Raw genomic sequence first — 8,596 nt, forward strand, 5'->3', positions numbered from 1 at the left:
TACTTATTTAATGGAGGGAAAATTCATACAATGTAAAATTAACCATTAGCCATTTTTAAACAAACAACCCAGCAGCATTTAGTACATTCTCAGTGTTGTTCCAAGACGTTTTATGCCCCCAGAGGAAACCCTGTCTGCACCAAACAGCTACTCTCCGTTTCCCCCACCCCCCCGTCCTCCCAGTGCCTTATAGCCGCTCATCTACTTTCTGTCTCTGTGGATTGACCAATTCCAGGTGTTTCATATAACTGAAAACAGATGTTCAGACAAAGACCTGTACATGAAGGTTCCCAGCAGCACCATTCACAGGAGCCTAGAAATCTCTGCGGGGAGTCAGACGAGGGGACAGTGCAGAATCTACTCTAAACATTATTCACTGCCTCCTCAGGGAAAAACAAGGGGCACTCAAGTGTGAGACGTGAAAAGCCAAAGATAAGATAAGGAGAGCTTAGGACTTTGCCCGTCTTCCTTCTCAGTGTTACGAAGGCATATTTCATGCTCTACTTCCTTCCCCACTTAGATAAAAATTCAGATTTCTCATTGGCTCTGTGCGATCTGGCTCTGTACCTTTCTCCCTGTGCTTTGTTCTGACCAGCCTGCTTTGCCCCGGCAGCACTGGCCTCGTGCTAAGATTTTAGAAGAACATGCCAACTCTCCCCTGCCTCAGGGCCGTTGCACCTGTTGAAATTCCTGCCTGAGGGGCATTCCCTTTACATTCCTCAGGGCTGGATACTTTGCAGTCTTTAATTCTCATAAACACACTTCCTTCCAAGCCTTCCCTGACTCCCTTCCTAAAGGGAAGACCTCCCCTCCATACACCCATTATGTTATGTTCTCCACATACCCATTATGTTATATTGTATCACCCTGCTTATAGCCAGCCTAACAGTCATCGCAATCTATAAATATTTATTTACTTGGTTCTGTCCCTCTTTCCAAGCAGAATACAAGCTCCATGAAGGTGAGGATCTTGGCTACTTTTTAAAAATAGTAATAGCCCTTCAAGAAAAAAAAAAAAAAAAGCCCAGTACATCGTGGGTGCTCAATAAATGTTTGTTAAATAGCTGGATAAATAAAACAATTCCAGAAATGGGAGGGGTGCTCAAGACAGGGAGCCTGCCCCAGGCTTCTGTCTCCTGCCTCCCAGACCAGGGTCTAACTGCCACAGGTACAATGCCAGCCAAGAGCAAAGAAAGCCCTCAAGTGGACTGACTCGGTGGCATGAAGTCCGTTCGTCTTGTTGTTGACCTCCAGAACTTTGTCTTCCCAAAGCAAAACTCTCTGTGAAGCAGTCACCCCCCATTCCCCTCCCCCTTTGGCCCCGGGGTAGCTACTTTCTGTCTCTATGAATCTGACAGCTCTAGGAAACTTCATGTAAGTGGTTTCATCTAGTATTTGTACTTTGGGGTCCTGGCTTATTTCACTGAGCATAATCTTCTCAAGGCTCATCCATGTTGTAGCAGGGGAAATGTATAAGTCCCTTCCTTTTTTAAGGCTGTGTAATATTCCCTTGTCTGCCCCAAATTCATATGTTGAAGCCCTCACCTCCAATGTGACTATATTTGAAGAAACCAGCTCTGCCGGCACCTTGATCTTAGATTTCTAGCCTCTAGAACTATGAGATAACACATTTCTGTTGCTTCAGCCGCCCAGCTATGATATTCTATGATAGCAGTCTAAGCTGATTAATACACATGTATACAGCACATTTTGTTTATCCGTTCATCTGCTGACGGATCCCTTCTACCTTCAGTGCTGCTGTGAACAAGGGTGTGCAAATATCTGATGCAAATATGCACCTTTGAGTCCCTTGCTTTCGATTCTTTCAGGCACATGTCCAGATGCAGCAGTTGGAGCATACGGTAATGCTATTTTATGAGCTGGAATCTGACGGTCCGAATATTTGTTGGGTCAGTGAGGACTCACAGCGAGAGAAGCTCAGTGGGGGATGGCTTTGGGGAGTGTGATGTCGCAATAAACTATATCTCATTTCCTGAAGGGTCAGCAAAAGACCAGCTGTGGGGCCGAAAACAGAGCAGGGAGAGAGTGTGACCGCCACAGCTTTGCCCCCTTTCTCAAACTGCAGAACCGGAATGGGGGTCTTTGGAACAGGGCAAAGGGACCCGCATGTGTGGTGCTTCCTGCTCCGCCTTGGGGAGCCTCCTGGGGTGGGGCAAATGGCCTGAGGCTGGAAATGAGGGTTTTGGTGTGGAGATGGGCAGGATGGGACTGGGTTTCTGCAAGGAAATCACCATTACAGTCCTGAGTGAGGTTGTGTTGGACGTTAGACTTCCGGGGAGAACAGTGGGTGCCTTGCTTCTTCTCCGTCTTCCTTTGGCTGGAGACAATCACTGGCCGCCACCTAGCCACAAAAACTGGCAGCCAGCAGGAGCCATGCCGGCTCCCAGCATTGATTCTCTCTTCCGGTTAGCTCTCAGTTTATACCAAACCAGCCCGAACTTAGTGACATAAAACAGCCATCATTTTCGTATGCCCATGGATTGTAAGGTTGGCACTTTGGGCAGAGCGCAGTGGGGAGGGTGGTATCTGCTCCACAGCATCCCAGCGTCCGCTGGGAAGACCTGCATGGCAGAGAGAGACGTGGGTGGCAGGTTCCCGGCATCAAGCCGAATCATCCTCTACCTGGTCCCAGGCCCTGCGCCCGTGCTGCTTTCTCTCACCCTTTAACAAGGAAACTTTTAATTTTAGAATGGTGTTAGGTTTACAAAAACATTGCAAAGAGAATACACAGACGCCCATCTATCCTCTGACCTGTTACCACTTGTCCCTATTGTCAATATCCTACGGTGCATTTGTCACAATTAATGAACCAAACTCAATACATTGCTGCTAACTAGAGTCCGTGCTGTGTTCAGATGTCCTTAGTTTTTACTTAATGTCCTTTCTTCTACAGGATCCGTGACACTGATACAACGTGCCCCCTCTTGACTGCAACAGTTTCCAGACTCCTTGTTCTGAATGACCTTGATGGTTTGAATGACCTTGATGGTTTTGAGGAGTGCTGCTCAGGTGTCAGGGCTGGGGTTCATGTTCACCTGAAGGTGTGGGAAAGCGGTGTTGGAATTAGAAGAGTTATGTTGTTTTTGCGTGTTTCTGTCCAAGAGCTGTGAGTCCCCATGCAGGAGGGTAGCAAGCGTGCCAGTTCCTCGCTTCAAGCTTCGAGGGGGGTAGCTTCCACTGGACCGCTCAGAGCATTCAGTATGGGGTCAGGACAGGCTCAGAGAGGAATGGGGTCCAGCTCAAGTTTGAACCATCTCGAGGGCTCAAGGCTGTGGCTCACAGCTCTGCAGACATCTGGGACAGAATGAATGAATCAGGTATCTTTTGTGCTTTCCACCAGCGCCACCAAGAGGTGGAAGGTGAACCCTGCTGGAAGGGACTGGAGGCTGGAAATGGACTGATGGACCCCAAAGACAAAGCAGGCGGTCCTTCCGTGAGCACCCGGAGGAGATGCGTTTACAGGCACCAGGGAGTATGCAGGTGAGAACGGTGCCTGGGGAGCAGGAGAGGAGGAGCAGAAGCTCCAGGTGGGGAAATAAAGAACAAGCTGACCATGCCCAATGCTGCTGCAGGCAACCTGCCAAAAGCATTTCAATTACTGAACTGACACTATTTTTCCCTTGCGTGTGACTAATTGGACACCTTTATTACCTAAGATGACTCTGAAGGTCATGAGACTTGCCTTAGATGTCTCCCAAGGGCACAGACCTGTGCCGTGGGTGTGTTAGGGTAATGGGGGCGGAAGGAGAGCGCCAATGTTCTTATCACGCCTGCTTACAGCTCCTACGCTTACGATGAGGGTGACGAACGAACTTGTAACTTGTTCCCATTTGCCCAGGGCTTTCTCAGTTTTAGCCCTGAAATGTCCATGTCCTGTGAAACTCCTCGTTCCCACATCCTGGGGCAGCCCTTTTCCCAGCCCCAGTCCTGGGGTAAGTGGGACAGTTGGTCCTGCTGGTAACAACCCTATCCAGTATCTCTCTCTCTTTATGGCGAGGACGTGGAGTCCTGGTGATTTTAAGAAATCTTCCTTGGGCTCACATAACCTGAACGTAGACCCAACACCATCTGAAAACAAAGGACACCCCCTTTCCTCAGCCCTGGCCTCTTCCCCGGCGTGCCCCGCCCCCCCACCGGAAGACACAAGTTAGGAAAACACCAGTGGCAACCCTCGCCATATTGCATTTGGAATTTTAACGAATAAACCGTTGGGAGTCACTTCATTACAATGAAAGATGTGCTGTAGTGATTTAGGATGAACACCAGAGTGGATGTCCATAAATGATATCTTTTAGGGCCAGCGATATTAACAATATTTGTCCAGACTCTGTTCAAAACAAAATCCATTCTCAGACTAGCTCCGACTCAGAAAACTTTCTTGGGTGTCATTTATTTTAATTTTATTTATTTATTTATTTTGGCTCAGTGGGTTCCCAGAATGACTGAACAAGAAGCCTGCACGGAGAGGGAGGATGCTGAGTGTTGGAAGCAGTCAGAAGCAAGAAAACAAAAGCTGCAGGCATCCCAGCTCCTCCGCGGATGCTCTGAGTCATCTTCGTGTTTCTCCTTAAAGACCGACTTCCTCCACATGGTGAGACAGATGGCCACCAAGAGCTCCCAAGTTTTAAAGAGAATGACTTCCCCGACAAGAGGAACAGAGGTACCGCTCCCCCGCCTGCCCAGTGACTCCCCCGGGGGCTTCAGCACTTTGTCAGCCGTGGGCTGTGCAGGGAGAGGAGGGGAGCAAAGGGGATGCGCCTTCAAGTGCACCGATCCTAGGAGCTGCTGACTGATGCTGGGGCATCAGCTTGGCCAGCTCCGACCAGTGCTGCAGGGCCTCACATTCAGCAGGGACCCTGTGCTCCGGGCTTCGTGCTCTGCACTCACCATCTTGAAGTTCTTAGTAGTTTATCTTGGGATCTGTGTTCTGCTAATGAATTCCTACCGGGACAGTGTAGCATATGCCCGGGGCTTAGAGCCATGCTTCCCTCCAGCTGCCTCCCTAGTTTCCTGGGTTAGCCTGTTCTCTCGGCCTGCTACCACAAAGCAGCACAGACTGGGGGTGGGGTGTGGGGAGGGGGCTTAAACAGCAGAAATCGATTCTTTCTTGGTTCTGGAGGAACCAAGGTCAGCAGGACTGGTTCCTTCTGTCTCAGGCCTCTCTCCTGGCTTCTGGTGCTTCTCGGCTTGTAGACACATCACCCGGATCTCTGCTTTTATGTTCGCATGGTGTTCCCCCTGTGTGCATCTCTGTGCCCAAAGTTCCCCTTATAAGGACATAGTCATATTGGACGAAGGACCCGCCCTCCTCCAGTAGGACCTCATCTTTCAAATTAGGTCTGCCGTGACCCCATCTCCAAATAAGGCCACATTCTGAGATACAGGAGGGTTAGGCCTTACACATAGGAATTTTGGGGGTACACAAGTTGAACCCACAAGAGTGTGAATCGGTGTGTGTGACTGTGCACACGTACAGGGTCTGTGAAGCTCTCTCTGTGGGTGTGTGTATGTGTGTGTGTTATGGACTGAGTATTTGTGTTCTCCCAAAACGCATTATGTTGCAGCCCTAAATTCCAGTGTGGCTATATTTGGAGATGGGCCTCTAAGGAAGTAATTAAGGTTAAATGAGGTCATAAGAGTGGGGCCCTGATCTGATAGTATTAGTGTCCTTATGAGAAGAGCCCCAGAGAGTTCGCCCTCTCTGTCTCTGTCTCTGTCTCTCTCTCTCCACCCATGGCATGAACACAGAGGGAAGGTCATGTGAAGACACAGTGAGAGGGTGGCCTCTGCAGGTCAGGAAGAGGGCTCTCACTAGAAGCTGAGTTGGCCAGCGCCCCATCCTGGACTTCCAGCCTCCAGAACTAAGGAAATAAATAAATGTCTATTGTTTAAATCACCCGATCTACAGGGTGTCACTGTGGCGGCTGGAGGGGTCTAATAGTGTGTGTGTGTGTGTGTGTGTGTGTGTGTGTGTGTGTGTGTGTGTGTGTCTGAGAGAGAGAGAGAGAGAGAGAGAAAGGGACTCTTTGTAGAGCAGAGGCCTCTGTAGGTTCATCATGGAAATCCAGACTGAGACTTCTCTCCCTTCCTCCAAGCTTAGTGACCCCTCACTCTCCTCTGCTTTCTGTCCTCACCCCCCAGAGTGCACCCCCCCCAAGCACACACAGTGAGAGCAGAGAGACTGACACACCCTAAGGAGGTTGAAGAATCTGGGACAGGCCAGGGCCCCAGGATTCAGGAGGCCTCTCTGCTCCTGGACCCCTTCACCCTCTTCCCCCACCCAGTCGCTTTGACTGTGCTTTGCAGACTGACTCAGGCTACAAAGGTGAAGCCACAAGCTGCAAAGTTCCTGGGAGACAAGCCCCATGCGAGTTGCAGAGCCTGCTGGGTCTCTTCACAAAGAGATGTCAGTCGGGCCCCCTCCCTTAGGCAAAACCACCTCTGCGGTAGGATGGACGGCTCCAGAAGTTTAGCACATCAGGACAGAGAGGACCCCAGAAACCATTCTATCCTGCTTGTTTCCCACTTTTACAGATCTGAAAACTGAGGAAGGGGCAAAAAAAGTCTCCCATTGCATCCTAGAACACATATTTCCTGGCTTAATTCAGTTCTTATTCTGGTGATTCATTCAGATTTCAAAAAGCATTGGTCTAGGACAGATGTTGGCGATAGGCCCATCACTTGTGTTTGTAAATAAAGTTTTATTAGAACACAGACCCACCTATTTGTTTACATAACAGATATGGCTGCCTTCATGCTTCAAGAGCAGAGATGATTCGACATAGAGATCTTATGGTCCACAAAGGCTGAAAATACTTTTCAGAAAAAGTTTGTGGACCTGCGGTCTAGGACTTGGCAGGCCTGGGTTTTCTACCTACTGTGTAGGTATATGGATGAAAGATGCTAAACCATATCCTCTGTTATTATTCCTGATAAGGTGGGCATGCATTAGCCAAAGATAGTCTTGGAGGTTTTCTTCTTTGTGTATTAGTTGTAGTAATGTATAAGTAGAAGCTTGGCCTCCTCAACTCTGTGGTTGTGCTAAGGTATAGGTTATAAATGAAAGCAAAGATAAATGCCTGATTTCTTTCCTCTGTGCTTAAGTCTTTTGTGAGTGCGTTTCTAGCATGTTCCAAAGGTAGCCAGTAATATCTTTTTCTAAATTGATCCAGTAAGTGAAAACCCCCCTTACCTCTTTGGCTAAAAGTCTGCAAGGCTGTGAGCCTAGAATTGTCACTGTCAGTCCCAGACTCCTCAGGACAGCTGGTCTGAATAATAATGATGACACAGAAATAGAAACAGGGATGAGAGATACAGAGAGGAAAAGTCTAAATGATATTTGAGCCTGTGGATGTAATTGTCTGAGATATCTCTAGTTCTGTCTTTTCCTTAGTTAGTTTACATGACTCAGTTTCTTCTTTCTTTCCCTCCCTCCCCCCCCTCTTTTTTTTTTTTAATGTGATCTCTAGGAGCACCTGGGTGGCTCAGTTGGTTAAGCATCTGACTCTTGGTTTCTGCTCAAGTCCTGATCTTAGGGTCTTGAGATCAAGCCCCGTGTCAGGGTCTGTGCTCCCTGGGGAGTCTGCTTGAGATTCTCTCTCTCCCTCTCTCATGCATGTGAGTTCTCTCTCTCTCAAATCAATCAATCTTAAAAAAAAATAAATGTAATCTCTACAACCAAGGTAGAGCTTGAACTCACAACCCCAAGAGTCTATCAACTGAGCCAGCCAGGCATCCCACCTTTTTCTTTATTGTTTCCAAGTCTTTTCAAATCAAGTTTCTCCTTTTGTCATTTCCATCCAAGAGTTTCAAGTACGCTAGTAATGGAAGGCAGTGCCCATGAAATAGAAGTGAGCATATGTCATCAGGAACAGGTCTTTCAGTAAAGGGTACTAGGGCAGTTGGTTATCCAAGTGGAAAAATTAGATCCCTACCTCACACCTTAGACAAAAATTAATATCAGATGCATTACATATGAAAAACAAAATTAAAACATTTTAATTTAGAAGAGTAGGAGAGTATATTCATCATGTAAAGTTAGTCAAGACAATGAGAAGTCCCTCAACATATAAATTAAAAGATGAATTACTTTGACTAGCTAACATTAAAAGATACAGAAGGAATGAAAATACGTCACAGGCTTCACGGAGATGTTTGCAGCATACAGCTTACAAAAGAAAGGTGTGCCTGCTCTATATATAAAAATCAGAAAGGAAAAGACCCACAGTTCAGCTGAAAAGTGAACAATGGATACAAATCATCAATTTACAGAAAAGAAACCCCAAATGGTCAATAAGCCTCACTCATACTCAGGAAAATGCAAATTAAAGCAACCATGAGATATCTTTATATAGGCAGCTTAAAGTGGGTTATGAGTTCATCTATTTTAATCAGCAAAAATTATCAAGTTTAATATATTTCTGAATTGGCAAGGACGTGGGGAACTGGGAACTTATTCATCCCTGGTGGAAGTATAAATAGGGAAAACTACCTTAGTTCTCAGTTTGGCTCTCCTAGTGGGATTAAAGATGTGGACATCACAAAATACAGGTTTTACTTCTAAATACGCCACTGA

The sequence above is a fragment of the Zalophus californianus genome, chromosome 17 (assembly GCF_009762305.2).
Source record: "Zalophus californianus isolate mZalCal1 chromosome 17, mZalCal1.pri.v2, whole genome shotgun sequence".
NCBI classification, from domain to species: domain Eukaryota; kingdom Metazoa; phylum Chordata; class Mammalia; order Carnivora; family Otariidae; genus Zalophus; species Zalophus californianus.